The sequence below is a fragment of the Vigna radiata genome, unplaced genomic scaffold (genome assembly GCF_000741045.1).
Source record: "Vigna radiata var. radiata cultivar VC1973A unplaced genomic scaffold, Vradiata_ver6 scaffold_122, whole genome shotgun sequence".
NCBI classification, from domain to species: domain Eukaryota; kingdom Viridiplantae; phylum Streptophyta; class Magnoliopsida; order Fabales; family Fabaceae; genus Vigna; species Vigna radiata.
The window spans coordinates 818,062-824,144 of NW_014543108.1; positions in this window are offsets into that span (position 1 = coordinate 818,062).

Below are 6,083 nucleotides of genomic sequence, written 5' to 3' on the forward strand. Positions count from 1 at the left end.
TCTCACGCTGTTCGGGAGGAACTCAGGAAAATGACTTCAGAAATTCCCGATCGATGCAGGAAGTCAGGAAAATGACTCCTGCCTCAAGCCATTTGGGGGGAAGTCAGAAAAGTGACTTTAGAAATCCCCGATCAACACAAGAAGTCAGAAAAACGACTTTGAAAAGTCCTGATCGACGCAAAGAGGCGTAAATTTGGGAGTTCGGAGAAAAGATAGTTGATCATTGTCAACACCTAATTTCGTCTGGATGGCTATAATAAGACTAGTTTTTATTTTTGTCTTATTTTATTTTATTTTATTTTTGTTTTATTATTTTTAATTTTTAGTATTTGATTTAGTTTTTATTATTGGATTTAATTGAAAAAGGAAAAAGAAAAGGAAACAAAAAGAAAAAAAATAAGAAAAAGAAAGAAAAAAGAGGTGGCAATTTTTATTTGTCGTTTGTGAAAAAAAAAATGAAAAGAAAAAGTTTTTGGTCGGGTAAAGCACGAGGCAGCAGGACGCGATTGGGCATATGGAAAACGGTTTGGGAGATTTCTGAAAAAAACATAGAAGGAGCTGGAGAAGGACCTCACCATTGCAGCTTAGGCATTCTGATTCTCCCTGACCTCCAATATATTCATTATTCACCAATTCATGATGGGGGGTTAACAAAAAAAGAAGGAAGAAACGACATAAGGCATTGAAGAAGGAAATCAGGGGCATTGATCCAAGATTACAGGCTATATCAAAACATCAAAATAAATATAAAAAAAAACAGAGAAGTAAGTTTTGCAATCTCGAATCCTGCCGTTCTTCATTCTGGTATATGTTTGAGTCCATGTTTGGGGTCCTGCTTGCTAGTCTAGACTATTGTTTGGTATATAGATTTATGCTTCTTCATGATATTGTTACTTTACTCTATTACTTTGACACTCTAATGTCCTTTTACCCAATCATGATTCGCCTTCTGGGTTTGATCTTTCCCGCTCCTTACTAACTTCTAACACTGGCACAAGAATCTTCAATTGTTCCACCTCACTCACTCACTAAACTGATTCATCAACACTCATCCATTGCTCCAGTGATACAAATCACCAAAACATTCTCAACAGAAATCCCTCTTCCGAACCACTCCCGTCCCTCATTTGAACCTCCATCCCATGGACATTTTCCTTAGCACTACCATCATCATAGATTCCAAAAACCACACACAGTCTTAAGCAAAAAGAGAAAACAGAGAACAACTGTTACTCACCCAGGTCAAAATACACACATGCACAATGCCATAGCAGAAGTCCAAAACACCCAAACAAGCACAAAATCTGGAATTCTAAATCGTTGCTAAACAACTCTGTCTCACTAAATGACCAAGTCGAAGACGAAAGTTGAGGAAATGTGAAGCAGTGGTATGCTTAGAGGCCACAATCTCAGGAACGGAGAAGTTGGAGGCGGTGAGGGCGACGACGGCAATGCCCAGTTTCATTGGCAACGGCGGCGACAACCATTTTCACTGACAGCGGCGGTTTCGTTCGAGGAAGAAGGTTGGTTCGTTCGACACTTTCGGTGAAGGTCGGGGCCGCCGGCGATGATGCGACGACGAACCTCGACGGCAGCATAGGGTGGCAGTTTGATGACTGGCCTTGGTGGTGAAGTTGGGTGCAGCATGTGAAAAGGGGAAAAGCTCCCTCCCGTTGACGACGCCGCCGGTGGGGCTTTGGTCAGTCACGAGGACGAGCGACGAGGCTGGACATCTTGGTGATCCACGGCGGCCAGTGGAGGTGGAAACCTCGTGACTGCTGGTGGAGATGGGAGACGGTGGTGTGTAGGCCCTAACCCTAGTATGGTTCGAAGGGAGTGAAACTTTGAGTCTCAGAAATGCTGAGGTGCGTGAGTATGGAATGAAGGGAAAGTGGGAGAACCCCTAAAGGGGTTTCTGAGTTTGGGAGTAAGGGAAACCTTGGGCTCGTGTTGGGGTTTAGCAAATAAAAAAAATTCATTTCTTCTAGCACCCCTATTTCTTATCCTCGCACCCCCTCTATTTTCTGCTTGGCCACTAGGCCGAGTAAAAAAAACAAAAACAATAACTCCTTTCTGCACCCCCTGTTTTTCCTAAGTCACGCCCTTTTCCAATTGGGCTTGGACCTAATCTGATATTTGAAACAAATTAGGTTTACACACCCTTGTTCTTCATTTTCACACTCCTGGCTACTTGGGTTTAGACCCAATCAGTTTTTTTTAAAAGTGGTTTAGGCACCCCTTTTATCTATTTGTTTTATTTTATCTACTTTTAAATAAATATTAAAAACAAACAAAAATTTATTTTAAAAGGTTTAAGTACATGTGCGACCATTCTGTTGGCCTTGTGTTGAAAACTTTTTTCTTCTTCTTTAAAAAAAAATAATAATAAAAATTTACTTTAAAAGGTTTAAGCACACGTGCGACCATTCTGTCTGCCTTGTGCTAAAAACCTTTTTCTTCTTCTTTCAAAAATCAACAAAAATTATTTTAAAAGGTTAATAGCACACGTGGGACCATTCTGTCGGCCTTGTGTTAAAAACCTTTTTCTTCTTCTTTCAAAATTCAACAAAAATTATTTCAAAAAGTTTAAGTACACGTGCAACCATATTGTCGGCCTTGTTTTGAAAACCTTTTTCTTCTTCTTTCAAAAATAATAATAATAAAAATTTATTTTAAAAGGTTTTAGCACACATGCGACCATTCTATCGGCCTTGTGTTGAAAACCTTTCTCTCTTTTTATATAAAAAATACCAAAAAATGTAAAATCTTCAAAAAATTAAAACATTTTCAAACAAACAAACAATCTCTCAGCTAGAACTACGTAGCATTGATTTCTCATTTTAAGAATACGTAGGAGCAAGGTCAATCCTTGTCGGGCACAAAAAAATAAAAAATATTTTTGTTTCTTTAGAATTTTATTTTTGGGGATAGTTAAACATTTTGAAAACCACATCACATTTGCGCGTTTAATTAAAGGTACTGCCTTAGGGCAGGCGTTGTAGGGTGCTAATACCTTCCCTATACATAACCGACTCCAGAACCTTGAATCTGGTTTTCGTAGACCAAGCTTTATCATTTTATGGTTTTTTCCATAGTTTTCCAGAATAAACTATGGTGGCGACTCCAAAATCTCTTTTTCAAAACTTGTTTTTTTTTTGTTCGTCGTCCCGTCGTGATTCCGGTTGCGACAATCATGACGCCAAAAGTAAAGTGTGAGAAACAATAGACGCGATATAAAATAGAAAAATGCGAGGAGCATCGGTAAAAATACAAAGCACGACGAATAATAAAGAGTAATCGAGGTAGAAAAAATAAAGCATAAGAAATGCTAAGTTTTAAAAGAACCCGATCGATTCACAAAATATCATTCAAAGCACGATTCAACACATAATAGCAGTTCAACGGAGGTGTTTTTGACAAACAAAAAGTTAATACAAGTACAATCCTGAGTGCATATAACAAGTAAACAACTAAACATGTTGCTTCAAGCGGTAGGATCTAGGTTGGTGGAAAAAGGGTTGGTTACTTCAGTGGAGATCGGGATGGCAGAAGGAATCTCTTCGGCATCGGTCGGATCTTGAGCTGAAAGATCTACAAGCTGATCATCCACAAACAGCTTCATAATATCGAATTCGTCATGCTCTAGGGGGGTCTTAAAAAAGTAATGGCATTGGGCAATTCCTTGCTCAAAGCCATGTTGGCGTTCATCGCACACCTCGTCCCCTAATGCCAAATTATCAACAACCAGCTTGTCCTGATGGCTTGAAGGGAATCTCTCTCTTTGGCTAGCTCTTTATTCTGATTCGAAGCCTTCTGCAAGTCCAATTTAAAGTATCGATGGACTGTTTGAGCAGAATGACCTCATCCTGAGCGTTTGTAAGAGCGGTAACAGCCTTCGACCGATCTTCATCGACGACCTTTGCAGTTTCTTTGAGGCGGAGAGTGAGGGTGGTGTTCTCCTTCTTGGACGATTCTAGGTCCTTGCGTGTTGCCTCCAACTCGGCCACCAACAAAAGCTTGGTAGTTCCAGCAGAATAGTTCATGTAGACGCTCGCTCGGGCAATGAGCTCATAAGCCATGTTCAAGGACTTGCTGACAAACATCCCTTTAAAGGGTTTCCTCTCCTCAGGGGTAAGATTGTATTGCAGACGGTCAGCGACATGAACGTTGGGGTCGAGAGGACCAGTGAGCAGGGGGGTGGTCAGCTTTCTCTTCTTCAGAGAGGAAGGAGTCTTCTTTTTGGGGGGCTTTCTCTTGGCCTTGCCCCTGGAAGCTTCGAGGTCGGCAGGCTTGGTGTTAGTAAAAGGAACTTCAGCGGTAGAAATCTTTAAGGCTGCACTTGCCGAGTGGGAGGGGGTAGCGCTTGCAGCTCCAGCTTTCTTGGCAGGGGAAGGTGTACCTTCACCAGTCTTTTCCAAACTTTTCTTTCGAGCCATCATATGCAGAAATGACTGATGCTTCTCCATCCCGCCAAAAAAGTCTGAAATAACAAGAAAAATTTAGAAAAGTTAATAACGACCAATCAACAAGCGTAGGATAAAGGAAAACTTACCAAACACTCTAGAACATAGAGTGTTGGTTTTGAGAAGATCGATGAGCTTGCGAGAGGAAGTTCGACGGGGTAGCTAATCGATCTGACTAACCACATCTAGTTCATCTTAAGTCATATCCGACTTGGCCTAGGAATTCACTTTCTTCGGATGTTCCGTCTAGTAAAACGGAAACTTGGGACGACTGTCTTCAAAGTAAAACTTCGGTCGGCCGAGATCTCTAATGCCTACTTTGAAAAAATTGGACTTAAAGTCTTTATATGAAGAGTTAAATGAAGTAAATAGTTGTTTGTCTTTCACGGGAGCCAAAGAAACCCAAGACTTATTGGGGTGAGGAAGAGCTCGAGAAAAGTAAAGAAATGAGGCAGGAGTGGGAGTTAAGACAAGACCGGTGCAAAGTACAACAAAGGCTTGCATGAATGCCCAACCGTTCGGGTACAGTTGAGCGGGGCAAATGTTTAGTTCCCTCAGCACGCCCATTTGAAAATCAGAGAAGGGAAGTCGTACACCCAAGTCACCAAACAAAGTGACATACACATAGAAGCTCGTTCATTCGAGCGACATACAACTAAAGAGATGTCCACTACCTCTCTAATGTTCGCTAGCAGATCTACCCGCTCAATTAAATGCCTTACGGAATCGGTGGTGATGAAGTAAGGAGGGCAACCGCGAACCTCGTATGGAGCCCAGTCATATCCCTGCACGGCAGGGGGAGGGATGACTTCGGTCCATAGGCGTGAATTATCCACGTTAAACTCAATATCTTCGTAAACAATTTCTCGTGGACCGGGAGTACCAGCGAAACCTGACGTAGAAGATGTTGACGATGACGACGTGATCCCACCGTCAGCATACCCTAGACCTCATTGCTAGGCCCATCGATTGACCAGGAGGAAGAAGACATCACTTGAGTAGTGGAAGATCGGTAAGAAAACTCTGAGTGGGAGAAGATCGGTAAGAGAAATCTGAGAACGAAAAGGACGTAAATGAAGAGGGTCCTATCCGCCCATTTATAGCCGACAAAAACGGTTTCGGGGATTCATCGTAGCCGTTCATTAGCGCAAGATCCAACGGTGAAGGGAAAATGTCCCCTCAGATTTAGTGTTGATGGACGTGTAACTCAATCTGGACCCTCCGAGAAAAGTTAATCGCACGACTGATAAATCGTAACCTTTCAACTTCAAACGGCGCGAGGAGGTAGGTTCGAGGGTGGACGATTGCGATGGTCCAACTTTTGGGCTCATGAAACCCCTTCGCTTGCGACGCCGCTCGAGGCTTAGGGGGCTTATGTAGTACGAGGAGGTGGTCGATCGGTCGGGTCCACTTCGAAGGGCGGTGAAGGATCGGTCGGTTAGGAGCCGAAGAAATGGGGACATGGCTGAGCGGTGAAGGACCGCAGGTAGTATGAGGAGGTGGCCAATCGATCAGGTCCACATCGAAGGGCAGTGAAGGATCGGTTGGTCAGGAGCCGAAGAAATGGGACATGGCTGAGTGGTGAAGGACCGTGGAAAGCAGTGTTGAAAAGTAATTAAT